At 28.7% G+C, this 19,398-nt stretch overlaps 1 protein-coding gene across 1 annotated transcript in view; it reads right to left on the bottom strand.

Annotated features, from left to right (window-relative positions):
- LOC107457170 (cell adhesion molecule Dscam1-like) overlaps positions 1-19,398 on the bottom strand; it is a 260,596-nt gene that overhangs the window by 133,900 nt on the left and 107,298 nt on the right. The window lies entirely within an intron of this gene.

Raw genomic sequence — 19,398 nt, forward strand, 5'->3', positions numbered from 1 at the left:
TATGTAAAATAAATATCGATCTTCTATCATCACTGTCATGTTATTCCTATAGTGATTATATTTTTGCGGAAGGAATTTATTTGGATAAATTTCATCTGTATTTAATTATGTTTTAAACAGGAAAAAAATATTTGTGCATAAAACTCTGTTAATGATAATCATGAAAGCAGATTATTAGAATTAAGTAATTCCATATTGCAGTTAATAACACAAATATTTTATATTATTTTTAATTTTTAAATTTCGAATATGCATATTTTAAATCTATAATGAATGTTAATTATGGGGTTTAAATTATAATATTAGAATTTACGTCGTTTGTAACTTTGAGTATTAGAATATAATTTTATTAGGGATTAATTCTACAGTAGAATACTAATTGTTCATTTATAACTACATTAGTTCGACTTAATTAATTATTTATTGAAATATAATATAATCATAATTTAATTACGAAGGCATTTTTAGATTATTGATTGATGTATATTTTTCAGACACTTTAAACATCATACGTGCTATTGCGTATGTCTTAAAATTGGAATTTATTGTAAAGTTAAAAAGAAAAAAAATGCAGAGCAAAAACAATAGTTTTTTAGAAAAATATTTTTTTTAATATTTAAAAGTATTTTCCGCTGCCATCCATGGTTATAAATAAGAACTTATTTTTTTTATGGACATTGACTATCCAGAAATGCAAAATTTTCGATACTTTGTATTGTTTCAAAATTTTTTTTATCAGATATGCACACTCTTAATTTCATTGCATGCATATACATAGAAATTTGAATTAGCAAGAATGAAACATAAATAGAGTGAAAGCGATTTTTTTTTTGTGCAAATTAAAAAAAAATGTTTTGAAAGAGTTTTTTCTGCATTGCGCACTTTAAATAATATTTACCCTTCTGAATATTAATTACTCAAAAAAAATGTTATCCTACGCATTTTCTCTTCCATGCAATTTATTTCGAAAAATACAACTTTCAGCAACTCAAATTCAACATCTATTTGGCAAACAAGTTTCAATTTCAAAACTCTCATATTCCCAGGTGTGTAACTAAACTCCCTTGTCACAGTTTACCTTCAAGAAATAATTCATCAAATTATCGTTTGTTCATTTTTTCCTCCAAATTTGCGACATAAAATGAAACATTCTGAATCATGACAGATAGCTTTAATTAGAAAGAGTAGAGTGTTGAGAGTTTCTCTAGAACAATTTTCTACCATTTTGGACAAGAATGCTCGCTAGATTACTTTAACTAAGTGCACATACTTTCGGTAAATTATGCTGAGAGAAAATTCCTCCTAATTAAATTAGGAGATAGGTAAAATTATTAAGGAATTCTCTGTCTAGAATAATTATTTTCAGAAACTTGAGTTTAGTGTTAAGATGTTTTTGTATTTTGCTCTCTGTTTCATATTTCTCAAGGGGAAATGCATTTAAAGCAATATTTCTAAATGACTTTTTTACGCATTTAGCTGAATTATTTTTTAAAGTGTTTTTCAGGATTTTGACTAATTAAGATTTTTTAACTATCAAATTAGAATTTGACTTTAAAAATTTGAATAATTGAAGTCAAAAATATTCGAAGCCGTGCTTTTTGTTCAAATCGTTTTCCAAATCTCTCAAATATTTATTCTAAATTTAAAAGCCGAGTTTCAGAAACGATATTATGACTTTTTGGAAGCTTTATGAATCTATTAAATATTTAATTCAACTTAAAGTAACAATGCTAAATGCCTCCTGTATTTCAATAAATGTTTTATAATATGTTTCAGAAATGTTTGATATTATTTTAAAAATGTTTTATATTTTAATTATAACTTAGTCTAAAGAGTAACAATGAGATAATAGTAACCAAATATCTGTACTTGAAAAGATGAAATCAGTAGATTTAATGAACTTTTAACATTAGAAAGCTCTGCAATAGCATTTTCTATGTATGCTTATTTTTTTCTTATATTTTCTGTTGCTTAAAGATAAATAAACTATAATAATAATGTGAAAAATTTAACTATTCAACTAAAACGGATTATACTTAATGGAGATCTGGAAATCTGATGTATTATTTACATAATTTACAACGCTGTTTATAAAAGGGGTTTCGTAATCTAATAGGAACACTCTAATAGGATAAACCTTTCTTTATGCAAGTTGTATTGCATGGCATCTATTACGTATGGCAATTATTGGCATCTATTGCATGTTAGCAATTATGTATTAAGTGTGCAGGATTACATATTTATGAGCCATTTTCCTAAATTATTTGGAGTAATTTACTGAGATTCTCTCATTTTTAACATTTAGGGATGTATACCATGTTATACTCTTCACAATATGTTGATATTCGATGTTAAATTCTTCACAATATGCTGTATCTCCATGTTATATCTTTCACAATATAATGCTTCTTCATGTACTCTTTGCAATAAGTTGCATCTCCTATACTCTTCACAATATTTTTTCCTGATACTCAATAAAATAATTCAAATAAATAATTTCAAACAGACGATGCAAGATGTTTTAGAGTTAGAGCAAAGTTAAATAATATTTTTATAATCAATTGTGGGCATAAATAAATTGAAATTCACCCGTTTTAATATTTAAAAACATAGATAATATTATTCTCTTCATAACGTATCACTTTTTCATGTTATACTCTTCGCAATATATTGCCACTCCATGTTACAGTCTTTAAAATATATTTATAGCATACTGCTCAGAATAACTCAAATGTATAATCTAAAGCAGATGATGGAAAATGTTCTTCAGATAAATCAGAATCATACAATTTTTTTATATTTTTTTCTCACGTTATGTGGATAAATTAATTGAAAAAACCCCATTATAACATTTAAAACTATGTACAATGTTATATATGCTATATCCCCTATCTTGACCCTATCTTGAAATAAATTCTTATAGATTTGAAACAGTAAGGAGTTTTACTTATTTAGGATCAATTATCACCATTGATAACAGAATTATTTCTGAAAAAAACCCCGACTCTATCTGGAAAATAGGGATGTCTATGGGCTGAGGAAATTTTTAAATCTAGGTTTCTTTCTAGAAAAACAAAGTTCTTAATCCACAAAACTCTTGTCCAGCCAGTCTTGACATACGCCGCTTCTGAAGCTTGGACAGTGACAAAACAGGAGGAAAATTGTATCGAAACATTTGAGAGAAAGATTTTGCGGAGTATACTTGGTGGTGTAAATGAAAACAATAACTGGAGAAGGAGATTTTGCTTTGAACTGTACAAGATTTATGAACAACCTGATATTATTAAATGCATAAAAATAAATAGAATGAATTGTATGGTACACTTGATTCGAATGAGTGATGACAATACAATAAAATAGATACTGCTCTTTAGATCCACTGGAACAAAAAAGCGGGGAAGGCCACGGTTGAGATGGGCTGACTTAGTGGAGTCTGATTTTCTCGTAATTAATGAAAAGAATGGGAGATCAAAGGTAAATCGGAAGTCGTCATAGAGAAATCTTCAGAGGAAGGCATTGGCTCACATTGGGCTGTCTGGCCAACTATGATGATGATGATGAATGTTATACTCTTCATAGTGTGTTACTACTCCATTATTATACTCCTTCACAATATGTTGTTACTCAGTGTTATATTGTTTGCGATATATTTATGCCATACTCTTCATTTTGCGATGCAAGATTTTCTACCTATAAATTAAATTAAAATGTATTTTCTTCTTTCTTTATTTCTTTTTACTATTATATTACATTCATTTTCTTACTATTTTAATTTAATAAATTTCCCATAAACAAAGTATCAGCTTAAAATAAGTATTACTCCTTTAATTAGGTTGTACCCGTGCATAATAGTATAAATTCCCTTCCATATTGCACATGCACTTAACTCTTATTGTAATTAGAGATTAATTGAAGCATTATATATATGCATCTGTATGAAATGCAGGAAAGGGAATTTTGTTATATGCAAGGTTTCACACCATAAAAATAAAGTTTTGACGTAAAAACTCATTTTAATAACAAGAAAAAATAATCGGAAAACAAGGTAAATCTTCACAAAAGTACAAATATTTTTCAAAAAAAAAAAAATGGAGCCTCCGGAGTGGGTGTTTTTATGTTGAAACTACACTCCCCAGAAAATTTTCTTAGACATTGAAAATTAGATCAATAAGGTAAACCAACCAGTCAATGAACATTTGATAAATATTTTTTAAAATTTAGATTTCAAACGTTTTTACTTAGATTGATTGGTAACAGTAATTTACGATAGGAAGTCATCCAACAACGCATTGAGTTGGCTGGTACATATAGTTTTCTCTGGAAATTTTATTGAATTTGTTAGTATCTGTTAAACACCTTGTTTCCATGACGAAATTATAAGGTCAGTGTTTGTATTAATCCGTTTAAAGTGCAATTAATTGCATATAATAATTTGATTTTTCTAACTGTGAAAAAAAGAATTCAAAATATGGTTATGAAAGTTACGTCTTATTTATTTTAAGCATCATAGCATAAGTAAATACAGTGATTAGGGGATGTTTATTAACTGGATTATCAAACGATGAAAAACCAATGAGAGAACAAATGCTCCTTTACTGGGATTTTTTCAAGTTAATGAAAATAAAAGAAAATTTTTAATTTTTTTGTGCCTTTAGTCATATTATGCATCAAAATTATGTTAAAAATACAAAAAACAACTTCTAAGCAGTGAAGGAACAGGCATGTTCCTTCACTGGGAATAGATTTCCCAGTGAATGAACAGTAGGTGTGAAATATTATTTTACATGGCTCTAAGATAATTAGCAGTCCTGCGATATAGAGGGCACCTAAAATTCTGCTAAATGCTGTATGAATAATTCCTAAAATAATTTAATTTCAAAATGCTAATTTAATTGCTAAATTTATGAAAATAATTATAATCATAATTTATTTATAATATATCTTTATAAATGTAGTGGTTAGTTCCATCATGCGTTAAACAGCTTAATAAATTATGTTTACTCATCGAAAACTAAATAAATATAATTATAAAAACTTGAAAAGAACATTTCTTTGCCGGGTTTTGTGAAAATAATAACTAAATTTTTATCCTAATGCAGTCTTTAACGTCATGACGGAAGCTGGTCGGAAACATCCATTTAAACACAGCCATCCAGGAGAAAAATGGGTGAAGCTTTTTTTAAGTCGACATCCACTGATAACTCAGTGCAATTCCAAAATAATTTCAAAAGGTGAAACTTCCCTTTCTTAAACTGAAAATAATATTCGAGAGTGGTCTAAAGAACTTTGGAGGAATCTTAAGGAGGGGAGTAGAAGGAGGGAGGTAGCCATCGCATTCTTTTAAAATGTGATCGCATCTACAATGCGAACGAAACAGGAGTTGAATACTGGCCTTAAACGGGAAAAATATTTGCCCCTAAAAATTATAAGGATATATATTCTATAGTTCCTAGGAATGAAAAAGAAATATCAACAGTTTTGGGCAACATTTCAGCTAGTGGAAAAAAAGTACATCCATTGGTAGTTTTTCCTTACTGAAGAGTCCATCGAGGTATTACAGAATCAGTTCCTGCTATATATTTCATTGGAAAAAGTGATTCATGAAGTAAATCGATGACCACAGCAACACTTTACGATTATATTGCAAATGCTTCTTCCTACCCATGGCTTACGATTATATTGCAAGATTAAACTCTTAAGCATGTTCTCCATGTCTTCTCCATGTTCCCATAGGCGAAAATTCTATCAAATTCCTTATTTTGCTTCTTCTGGATGGGCATAAATCTCATGTCACTTTGAAATTGAGCAAGTTTTGTTTATCAAAACAAATTCTCTGGTTCAGCTTCCTACCTAATTCTACTAGTGTATTCCAACCTTGTGATGTAGGCTTATTTTGATCCTTGAAAACTTGAATGAAACTTCCGTTAGATCCGTAGAGTCGTAAAACAATATGTAGAGGTAATTTTACACCCATTTTTAATAGGCTTTTGAAACATCAACTGATGAAGTTAAAATGCTTTTATAAAATGTGGTATTTTTCCATTTGATGTTGAAAACGTTGACTTTAACAAATGCATGCAAGACAGACACAAAGAGCTAATGAGCAAGAAAGATTATCAGCAAAACACATATTTCGATGAACGAGAACTTCGAGTAACGATGCACTATTTCTTCCGAAGCTTGAGAATGAAATCTCACAAGATATGTTGCATATTTTTAAAGGAACATTGACAGAAGAGTCTAATATCCCAAATATCCAATAGCCAGTGCTTTTCCAAAAATGGAAGAGTTTATTACAAAAAGAAAATTTGATTAATTCATACTTTGGCACTGAAGCTGAAACAACTAACATTGATAATTAATGATAATGATATCTTGAAAACTGATTTTGAGATAAGTCCTCTTGTGGCATTGTCAGTTGCAAAAACAATTCGTTCCATTAGTAATCAAAGTCAGAAAATGGTAAGTACTGCTGAAGACCCACTACCCAGTAAGCACACACCTCACGGCAAACGTAAGGCCGTAAGCTGGCATTCTAGGTAGGATAACGGCAAAAGGCAAGTACAATAGGGTCCTTTATCGTTTGTTTTGAGGCATTTCAGGAAGAGGCGGAATAACTCNAGTGCGACGTAAATTAACAACAACATCGAAACACCCTTTTCCCATCAATTATCTAGTGAAAAATTCTAGAAATAGTATTGAAAAATCAGAAGAAATTTCGAAAATACAATAAATTGGCCAAATATTGGGAAAAAGGAGGGAGATCAAATCAAAATAAAAAGAAATCAATCACCTTTTGTATTAACTTCAGAAAAGGAACGAAAATTTTAAAAGACTGAAAGAGCTGAAAAAAGTGTTAAAGCAAGAAATTATGATGAAGAGAAAAAAATATTTAAAAAGATAAAAAGAAGCTTAAAGAACAAGGGGAAAAAGATTAAACGAAAACGCGATAAAATAATAGTAATAAAACATCATCAGATTACACAATGATAAACATTCATGATTTAGATTCGACTATTAAACTGTGAGAAAGAAAATTAAAGACATTTTTTTTTTAATTCTGCATTCAACCCCGTTTTAATTTCCATTTCCTGACTGAATAGAAAGTAAAATTTTCCACTTTCACTGTGGTTAGATGCTATAATTCCAAGAAAAAATCCTTGTTTTTAGGCATTTGTATGGCTTAAGAATTACTAAAGAGCATAAAAATTCTCAAAATTAACTGTTCATTCACTGGAAAATTTAGTGTTCATTCACTGGTAAGAATTGTTCCTAAACTTGGTTATCTTACTACTTATAATTTGAACCACTAAAAGCGTAAAACGATATCATGTAAGTTCTTTAATTTTTTTTACACAATTTGCATTTAATAAAAAATATGTTGGCACTGTCATTTAGCTAAAATTACAAATTTTGAAATTTTTATGATTTTTTTAAAGGCAAGCTAAGCTTAAGCGTTCCTTCACTGGTTAGTTTACCCTTCTTTACTTAAACTTTCTCTGTGCCATGCAATCATGAAACAATCTTAATTAATATTGATTGTTAATTAATGTTAATTCTTAACATTAATTAACAATCTTAATTAAGTGTTGAATTACACCATATGACTGATGAAGTTGAACTGTAGTAAAGTGAATTCACGTTTAAGAATGAATAATTAGTACCTGGAAAATTATGGAGGAACTAAAACATTTTACTCTATTAGCATGCTGTGCATTTGGACTAAATTATGGTTCAGCCCTGTCTAATTTTTTTAATACTGTCCTAGAATAGCTAATCGTAATTGCCGATCTTAATAATAAAAATGTACTTAACAAAACTAAAAACAAAGATTTATAAAGGTTTTAATGACGTAGTATAGTCTTAACATGGACGTCCACGCTAGAAAGAAAAAAATTCAAAATGAATAAATAAGTAAAATAAAGTAAAGCGTACTTATTTTATCAGAAGTTATTTACCTATAGTTATTTTTTACTGGCATTAGCAAAATATTTATTTCCAATGCTGCTCTTTTTAAGGTAATAAAAATATAATATACTTTTAAATGTTTTCAATTTATGTTAATAAAACAATTTATAGTTGTTTATTAAAATAAAATAAATATTCTTTTGGCGCATATTAATTCAAATAGTTTGCTACGCACGACATTAATTAGACAGAAGATGATTCAGTGAGATAATATATTCCTGCACAAGCAAACTAAAATAGTACAATAAAATTTATAGCTTGTGATAATATTGCTTTCTAGAACACGTTTAAAAGCTTGGAAATGAGTTTCTGTGGAAAGGAATGTTAAAAGTTTAAAATAGTAGTTATAATGCAAAATCTACTAAATATTTAAAATATGTAAAAATGCTTATTTTTATTCGAGAAAACGTATTAACGTATATTTAAAAATAAAGTGTTTCAATTTAGAAAAATGAAACTAAATTGGTTTTAGCTATTAAAATTTAGAAAACTCATTAGAAAACGAGGCAGATTAAATATTATTCTTTTAATGCTTGTGAAATACTTTTATAAATGATGCTAATTAAGCTTTTTTAAAAAGTCTAGAAACAATTACAATACGAGTTTAAAAATTGGATGAGAATAAATATTTAAAATCTCGTTTAACAAATTATAATTTAGGAACTAGATTTTTTCTATTTTTAAAATTATTAGATGTTTGAAGAATTTGTGGAATATTTTTAGAATAATTTAAATCAAAAACTGTTTTGAATCAGTTTCTTCTAAGTTATAAATTTAAGACCAGTTTTATCAATTTTTGTAAGAAAAGTCTTTGCAGATATACGAGATATTTTCTCTTTATCACCTTCCGTAAAAAAAAAAATTTACATAAATTCATAAATCCATTTGCAAGTTATAGAAATTTATTTAACTTTGTCACATTTACTTGCTGAAATCCTGAATTTAAAATTTACTAAGAGGCTCAATTTTTGAAAATAAAAATTAATGTTTCATTATTCCATTTCAAACCAAAATGATTTCAATTGTCTTATAGATGAATTCTAGGATAACAGAAGTCTTAGTAGCAAATTTTTAAATGTTTTTGGTTAAACTCTATTTAAAATCAAAAATTTCATTCTTTATTCCCTGCTCGTTCTGCTCACTAGGCTCTGCACTGTAAAAAATTCCTGACCATATTATAGTAAAAAGTACCGGCAATTTGGGTAATCATCCCTAAAATTCATTGATATCGTTAAAGATTATATCATAGATTTTTACAGTGATATTTATTTAAATAGAATAATTCACCGATTTTACGATAATTTTTACTACAGAAATTACGATATATTAGATTTTTTGTTCCGTAACATTTTCCGTAAAAATGAATTTTCCGGTAAAAAGTACCAGCAACTTGATTGCCGGCACTTTTTACTGTAATTTGATCCAAAATATTTTCTGTATGTAATTACTTTTAATCATTCTTTTATTCCCTAAAATTAATACATTTCAAACAATAAAAGATCATTTTGCTTTTAAAATATATAATTATCTAATTTCTTGAAAGCACATTTTGCTAATAAGTGCTTACGAAAGGAATGATTACCTAGACGAAATAACAAAATGAATGATTACCTAGATTAAAAAAAAATAACAAGGGGCATAATATTTGAAAATATTTAAATTTAGGATCAATTCAAATAGAAGAAATTGTTTTTATTTCTCTTCATCTTTCAGTTTATATTTTTGTTGTTGTTGCTGTTGACGTATGCCTGTTTAGGCAGAGGGAGTGCGATTGTTCTTTTTTTTCCAGTGGCGCCATCTATGGCTAAAAATTCGACTTCTCCCACACCATACGTCGCACCCGTTTATAGGGCGGACCCATTCATACATCCATTCATTCATCCACAGATCGTAATTTTGTCCTGAATCAGAACACGATCGATCTCCAATCCAGTACCCCCAGAGGTATTGATTTGTTACGGGAACATCGAGGACTTTTGCGACTCGACAGATTTAACGTACACCAGTCTATATTTTTTTAAAATTCCATTATAAATGTTAAGATCTGTTATCTGGCAGCCTCTAACCACTCGCTACGTTATTTGTTGTTACTTCCAATATTAGCATAAGCTCGAGCATATTTTTCACTACAATAGATAGATAGCCATTATTTAAAACAAAAAGAAAGTGTACAAAAATTCCCGGATTAAATATCCTAAAACTGCAATAACTTTCGAACGAATTGAAATTTTGAGAAAAACAAAGACTCTTCGTAAGTTCAGAAATTTAAATTGCCTTTTCACCCCCCCCCCTCTTAAATTTCAACTCTTTAATTGCATTCTTGCAAGTTGACGAGTGACCCACAGACTATTTTTATCCCAAACGCAGCAGTTAACAATTCTCAAACTATCAATTTTCTACACACCATACTAATTTACAAACGTAAATTAGAACACCGAAAAAAATAACAGTGGTGTCACTTACGATCGTTTAATGTAGGTAGATATATGATTTATATTTGCTAAATGCACGTATAAACATGCCAAGTATAATTAAAATATGCATACTATTTTGAATATAGTTTAACTTATAAAAGTTTTCTAACAGATATTTTCAAAGTAGTTGTTGAAAAAAGTAGTTTTACAAAATTGGTATTAGCAAGAATCTATGTAAAATGTTTCTTATACATTACCTTTCCATAAATGAAATCTCAATCTCTAGGTTCTAAATTGTAGTATTCACTTAATTGAAAAAATATCAAATTGCAAAATGCCATTAATTATTGTCTAAGCCCACGTCGTAAACTTGAATGATATCTAAAATGATGAAGTATTTTAATGGCAAGTTATTTTAGAAAAAAATTATATTGAAGCTATGTTTTACGTGAAGAAAGGGATGAAATAAAATGATTTAGTATATTTATATCTCTTGTAATAGCACTTTAGCAAAACTGAAATACAACAAGAAAGAAGAAGCTACGCAGTCAAACAAGAAACACTTAGAGATAAACAATAAGATCTTCTTCCATTCAAGTCAAAAAACTTTTTTCTTTAATTTGCTTAGTCAAAGAGATAGAAAAAAATATCCTCCGTTTCTCTATCTTTAGTAGAAAGATTTCAAATGAGTTTAGGGTTGACACTTAATCCTGTACATTGGAGAGGAAACTTCCAAACTATATTCAAGAAAATCCAATTTCCGTATTTCACTTTATCGAATTCCGCTATCGAATATTTAATTCAATACCAAAATGACTTTAAGATGGTCTTCTAGGAGAAATCCAGGAGTAAAGAATCCTGAGTAACCAAGCTTCAAATATGAATGCATTGCTTTTCAATTTACACCAGCTTCGCAGACTGAACTGAAAGTGATATCACTACTCTCTTTTAAATTTTTCTTGGATTTCAATTTAGTAAAGAATGTAGTCTTTTTTTTTTAATCTCTAAAAAGACGAAATGAATGAATTAAATGAGATGGAAAGAATCTTCAAATGTGAGACGATGTAATTAGAAAATATTTGATTCAAAGGAATAAATTTTGGAGAGGTGAAATTTGTTTTCTCTGATTTGGTGTAATTTTTATTTAACAGGGAAATCTATTGTGAAATGTTCAATGATTTTTTTTTTATTTTAACTTAATCCTTGGGAATATTTTTGATTTTTTTTTAAAACAAATTCTAACTCTTTTTATATAAACTATTTCATTTCATTTTTATATTTTTTGTAAATGGATAGTTTTTGAGTTTTAGGTAATATTTTTTACGATTCCCTCACTGGAAAAACTACAGCACAAACTTTGATAATAAAAGAGAGATCATTAGAAATAAGGATTTATACTTTTATTCTATGAAATTATATTAATGCCAATATACAGCACCGTTATTACTTATACCTTCCTTAACAGTTTGTGCGTGACGATTTGGTATTCTTTTAAAATGCTAACTGTGCTAAATCAGTGCTATACACTAGTTTCTTCTTCAAAAAGCTAGCTTGAGTTAGCTTACCAGCAGTTCCTTCAATACTAATGTGATTGTAAGATGGTTTTCCCGGAAAAAAACAGGAATAAAGAATACAGAGTAACCGAGCTTCAGATATGAATGCATTGCTTTTTAACTTGCACTGACTTCACAAACGGAGCTGAAAGTGATGTTACTAGTCTGTTTTGCATTTTTTTTTGGATTCCAATTAATAAAGAAAGCATTCTTTTTATAATTCCTTTTAATCTTTAAAAAAATGACTTCAATGAATTAAATGAGATGGAAAGAAACTTAAAATGTGAAATGATGCAATTAGAAAGCATATGAGGTAAAATCTGTTATCTTAGATTTTGCGTAGTTTTTACTTAGGAAAGGAAATCTATTGTGCAACTTTTGACGAAATTTTTCATTTCACCTTAATCCTCGAGAATATTATTGAATTTTTTAAAAAAATGCTAACTTCCTTACATTTACTTTCTTATATTTTGATATTTAGGTAATGTTTTTTTACGATTCCTGCAATAAAAAGTTAACATAGAAATTTTGGTAATAAATAAAAAGATATTAAAAGTAACGATTCATATTATTTCATAAAATAATATCATCGCACCAGTGTTATTCTCAGCGTCCTAAACAGTTGGTGAGTTCGAACGTGATATTCATTTGAGATGTTAACAGTGCTTAAACAGTGTGACACTTTTTTTTAAATCGAAAAGCTAGCTTGTGTTAGCTTAAGAACAGTTCATTAAATACCAAAATGGTCTTAAGATGGTCTCCCAGGAAAAATCCAGAAATCTAGAATAACCAAGGTTCAAATATGAATGCACTGGCTTCGCAGACTAAATCGAAAGTGATACCACTTGCCTCTTTTAAATTTTTTTGGATTTCAAGTTAGTAAAGAATGTAGTATTTCTATTCTTTTTTAGTCTCTAAAAAGTTGACTTTGATAATTGAAGTGGAACGAAAAGAATCTTTAAAATGTGAGAAGATTTAACTGAAAATAATTGATTCAACGGAATAAATTTTGGACAGGAGAGATTTATTCATTTGATTTGGTGTTATTCTTATTTAACAAGAAAATATATTATATAATTTTTGAAGAAAGATTTGATTTTAAATTTAACGTGATTTTAAACTAACCAAAATGTTAACTTTTCTTCATTTTTTGTTTTGAAAGTTTTTGTAAGTGTTGGTAAATTTAGACTCTTAGATAATGATGTACTTCATGTAGTACAAAAAAGTTGTATGGTTCCTTCATTATAAAAGCTCTATTAACACGTATTTGGCAATAAATAAGAACATATTAGAAATTAAGGTACATATTTTTATTCCATGTAATAATATTATTCGCCAATATATTGCACCAATATAACTACAGTCCTAAACAGTTGTTACTCACGGATTAGGTATCTATCCTGTACAAAATGATTTCTTAAAATTGAGTAAAAATGTGTCAAAATAGCTCCTAAAGAATTATATTCAAATTGGAGTGTAGTGACATGCTCAAAATCGAAACAACAAATACTCAATATTGAGAAAATTTTATAATCTCAAAAAGGGAGCGTAGAGAGAAATGTGTGTGGATGTCTGTTGGACGCTGGTAGGATTCAAACCAAGAACCTTCGGGTTCGTAGCAGGCAGTGCTAACCACCAAGGAAAGGGCTTACACATTACTTCAGGGGGAGTTAAGATTTATGCAGAGGCTCACATAATGACGCATCATGCACTCATTTCTTAGACAATCGCTGTGTAAATAAGCATAATTATGATTATAAATCTTCATAAATTATTCATTATTTTATATAATAAGGGTTGTGGAAATTTTAAATCGTGCATTTTTAACTGTTTATTAAACAGGTGTTAACTGGATTTTGAACTATGCAATTTTAAATAACATAATTCACAATTTGAACGAAATCCATCAAATTGAATCCATCAAATTGAGTTCATCTAAGGTTAATAACCTTTGATGGACTAAAAGTTAAAAGTACATATTTTCTTGACCATCTTGAGCCGTGGTGGTTCCAATACGGTGAAACGGGTTCGAATCCCATCGATTCCAATTCCTCACCTGACTTGCACTGACCATAGTGCTGACGTAATATATTGTCAGTGGCAGACGGATCATGGGTTAGAGTCCCCTTGCCATCATGCTAACCGTGAGTGGGTCTAGTGGTTTTTCTCTCCGTGTAACGCAAATGCTGATTAGTTTCAACAAAAAGTCCTCCACTAAGGCAAATTTCCCCTCAATACTTGATCCAGGAGTTCCTTTGTCTTCCAGATTGGATTGAAAATTTCAAGGCTACGGAGTTGAACATTGGTAGTCCTAAGCCCAAAATTGAGTCGGCTGTTCTTTGACGGTTATAAAATTCGACCATCTTTGTTCAAGTTTTGGATTTTATTATTCAAAATTATAAATAAACTGCAAAAATTTTTTCCCTATACTTCAAATATTTTAAATTTATGCGAAATAATAAATCATTAATTAAAATTCTAATTGATTGGTAAAAAAAAGAAATACCATCAAGCTCACAACCGAGATGAAAAGAAAGAATGCTTGCTGATTTTAATTTTGAACCCTCTATACTTAACAACACCCACTAGTTACTGGCAATGAAAAATCTAAAATTTTTCTCTTGAAAATTGCATTCACATTCATTATTTTATTAAAAATTAAATGCTCTTTTTTTAAAAATTAATAAATTATCTTATTTTCGTTTTAGTATACATTTGATCTTCAAATAATTGAGAAGAATTGCTATTTTTGTATTCAATTTTTTTGTCTTTTAATAGTGATTTCCCAGAGGAATTCAATGATAGCAACAAAATACATAAAATTATGCGTAATTTATTTTCCTCGTAAAACATGAAATGAGAAAAAGTAATATGAACATTCTTGAGATGTTGACTTATCCTCCGAAATTGCTCCTGAGGTCCTAACTTATTTATGTAGTCAACAGAATTATAGTTTCAAAGAGCTATAAAATGTCTTCATTTTATAAGAGTTTCGAAATGTCACCCCGAGAGACTTATCCATGTGCTTACAAAAGCATAACATTTGCAAAAATATGGTATTAGTTTATCCGTCATTCGGATATATTGCTCTGGAGTGTTAAAATAAGATTGAAATTTTTGCAGCAAAGTGTTTTATGCACTTAAATTATCAAAATTATGAAAAATTTATCTGTTTGTCACGTACATGTAGTTACTCTCATGTGATATTTGTTTGTAAATAAAGTTAAAAATAATTAATTTTAAAACTAGAGACCATGGACTGAAAGGGTTGGAGATCTGATCATTAAAGAGTAAATAAATATGAAAAACACAACTAATAATAAGCTATAGGAATGCTATTCATATAAATGTGTTTAAAAATGGGATAGTTTCAGGATGTCAATATTTATGGGTACTTTTGGATATTAATGGGTACTTTTGGGTTAGCCGAGAGCAAGGAAATTCAACTATATTTATCTTTTTCTATTCAATATTTTTGTAAAAGTTTATTTTATTTAGAGTTTTGAAAATAAATAAAAAAATAATAGGGAAAAAAATATGAATAAAAAAAAGTTGGTGGATGTTTGCATTTTTATGCGACTTTTCGCTTGAGTCCGGCTAACTAAACCTATCAGTATTTTTAACTGAAATCACTTTCCTATTTATTTCTTGTATGTCATAATCTTAAACTCTGAAATTCTGTAGAATCATTTAATTCTACAGAATGGCTGAAGAAAAAACTGAATAGAATCAGGTAGGAAAAAACTTTTGTAAATATATAGGTTTATCAGGTTTTAATGATAAATAGCTTTAAAATTTATAACTTTTTCATTTTACACAATTACCCAAGATCTTAGGCAAGTACTAGGGTATTGTTTGCTTTATTATAAGTTCAGATGATATATTTTAACAGCATCCGAAATTAATGATTGAAAATTTAAAATAGTACAATATATATTTTTTAAAATGCAATTTAATCTTATACACGTGTAAGTAATTGCCATTACCCACAATATTCTCTAATTTATTTTGAATAAAACGTTTTTTTCGTAAATTGATATACAGCAGTTATAAAAGTATTACTTATTCTTGTCAATGTAACTCATAATCTAACTATTTTTATAAATAAATGCTTTAGTTGTATTCGTTGTATTCAAACAATTTATCAAGCACTGGAGTGCTTAATCCCCATGTTCTATGCTGAAACTGATCTATATTACTGTAAAACATTCGTAACCTTTCCAAACATGACAGAAATACATTAAAAAATAATCACAAATATTAATAGAACTAGAAAAACAAGAAAATAGTGCTAATAAAAAGAAATAGCAGTAATTAAATAATGTAAAAATAACATAGTGCTCCACAAAAAAAAAGAAGGAAAAGAAATAGAAAATTCTCAATACTACTGGCCCCTTTTGTTAACACATCAAGTTATTGATAATTAACTAACACACTTATAATTGGAAAAATATTGAACCAAATAATCATTCACTCCGTTGCCTTAACTATTGGGACCTAATTTTCGAGACTGTTGCTGTCTCAAAATTATTAGACTGTTGCAGTCTTCTCAAATTTTGAGGGTTAACAATCCAGTTAATTTAGAAAAAAAAAGATTGTACGGTTAGTTCAGAGAAAGTATGCTTCCTTACTCGAAATATTGTTTACTTTAATTAATTAGCATAGCATTAAGCCTGAATTATGCACTAAGAAAAAGTATGGTTAAAGCTACCAAAATATGGTGATGCTGGCTTAATGTGGCAATAAAAAAGCGTGGTAATTTTTACCGAAGCACATTGGTAATGACTGTTTGTAAAACTAACAATAAAGTATGATTTTATTACCAAACTGATTAGTAATAAATGTGGTTAAATTTTGTAATTATATCATAATAATAGTCCTGGCACAAAAACTATTTGCTTGGTTAAATTTATTTTTAAGTTTCGCATTTTTATTCAATTTATGGTAACAAGAACTATAATCTTCAAAACCAGAATTTCCAATAAATCGTTACTATACAAACGGTAAAAATTATAAAATGAATTTTTTAAATACAGAATATTTTGATTTTATTATCAGAATCATGAACTCTTCTTCAACATAAATGTCACAACCATAAAAGTACGGTAAAAATTATGAACTTTTCATTTCCAGAAATGTCACGACCATGAAATTATGGTAATTTTACCGGAATTTTTTCTCCGTGCAGTAAGTAATCCACAGAAAATCCGATCATTAGATCAAAAGTTATGTAGGGTGTTATCTTTCCTTTGTGCATTGTATGCATAATATTTTTACTGCGTATTATATTATTAATTTTTAGTACTATGTCATAAAATTTAGCAAATCAAATAGATAAAATTGCTGTGGATTAACTATCTTTTTAAAATGTAAAATACATAATTTATTTTTCTCAAATGAAAACTAGCTTATGTTACAGAATTTTTTTTAAAATGAGATGTCAGTCAAAAGGTGAAAAATTTTTAAGCGGATATTAAGCTCCGATGAAATTATTTAAAACATACACTCCTAATGCATAAATGTTTAGAAAAAAATAAGTGTGCAATTTCTCAAAATATTGCATACGGATTGAAATATTTTAAAAGCAATAAATAACAAACTTAAAAATTATCAATATTCAAGAGCAGTAAAAACAATAAAGGATTGGTTACTGGGACTCATTAAAGTAGAATATTCCCAAATGTAAAATATTAATAAATTTATATTAAATGTAAAATATTAAATGTAATACTATACGTTAAAAAAATTTGTATTTCGAAAAATATAAAGAATTCATCAGTAGCTGAAATTTTGCACCAGTTATTTTTTTCCAAACTAAGTCACATAATTTTCTGATTTCAGTATTATTAGGAAAACCCCCATCGAATTGTTTGGAAAAGAGCCTTAAGCAGAATGCTAGAGCACAACCTTAACAAAACCACCTCTTCGTAACACATCTTTCAAAGTAGATTTGTAGTCGTAGTATATTCGAAAAGCAGAGCAAAAGGATGTAAAACTTTATTGAATTCGATGTCACGTCTATTCCAGAGGAGATAAGTCTCTTGATTTCTTATGGCAGTAGTTTCTTTGAAACACAAACGAAATTGATAAAGCAATCCACCTTCTTGTACTTTATGTCAGGATGTTTGGGGCTAAAGTAGCAATTTCAGTAACGATTGGAACCTGATTTGCTGTGTAGGCATTTTGCTTGATTTTTCTCTGGAACGTTTTTTTCCCCAGTTTCAATCTCGCGAAGAAATGTGGATTATATGACGATGAAGTCTGAGATTTGAAGTTTATGTTTCTTTTTCGACTGCTGCAAGCGTAAAAGAATTTTTTCATGGAACACGAGTTTATGATGAAAGGTGTACATTTTGAACAGTTTTTTGAGATAGGTTCAGGTGCTTTTGTAGATTGAGATCATTAGTTTTTAGGTGCTGAATACTTGGTTTTACTAATAGACACTTTTTTAAAAAGTATTGGTTATGCATTTTTATCAGGAATAGTTTATTAATCTCAATTATTTTGAGGTAATAAAATTATTAAAATCATGTTATTTTTCATAAAAGAAAATTTTATAATTATAATTCAAGTAGATATTTTATCTACGTCACCCTAGAGTTGCACGTTAGGCTTTTGGTGACTGTTTAGGAAACATCCCTGAGGTCGATCCGACGACATGCCGTCACAATTTTGTGAGGCTACTTCCTCAATTTAAACACAGATCTGAAGAGGAAGGAAATTTTCTCCATATCTCTGTACCCATGAAACTGCTTTACAACCGACTTTCGATTCCACAGATTTAACGAGCACGGATATCGCATGTACTCGGTAGGTCTTAGTGGGGTCGTGGATCGAACCCCGGTCCCTCAGGACCGAAGTCCGATTCTTTAACCACTGGGGTACCACTGCTCTAAAATTTTAAGATTTTTTCATTTAATTTCTTAAATGTGAAATTTATTTCATATTTACTGAAATATATTGCAAAATCTTAATACTCTGAGGTATTCGAAATGTGATTTTGAACTCAGCTAACAAAATTAGGGCACTTTTTTCATTTATTTTAAAGAAAAATTAATATGTAAGAAAATAATACAAGAAGTGTTACAAGATCGAAAGCTCATTTTTCCAAATATTACTTAAATTTTTAAATAGGTCATCATTACAACTTTGCGTACTTTGAAAAAAAAACTAATTAATCTTTTTTCCTGCTGTAAATAAAAATAATGAAAATAGTAACATCTTCGTGACAGCTCTTTTTTAAAGTTGTTCAATTTATTCATCGGATTGAAAATAGCTCAAAAGCCGAAAAAAAGGCTTAGAAAACATTAGGTATGAGTTTATGAACCTACATATTTCTATGAAGAAGTAAGCAAATCTTACTACCAATATAAAAGATGAATGAAACTGACACCTTAATTGATCTATCAATATTTAGTATTTTAAAAACACTTTAATTAAACATTTGAAGCCTCATTCATGAC

The sequence above is a fragment of the Parasteatoda tepidariorum genome, chromosome 3 (genome assembly GCF_043381705.1).
Source record: "Parasteatoda tepidariorum isolate YZ-2023 chromosome 3, CAS_Ptep_4.0, whole genome shotgun sequence".
Lineage (NCBI taxonomy): Eukaryota > Metazoa > Arthropoda > Arachnida > Araneae > Theridiidae > Parasteatoda > Parasteatoda tepidariorum.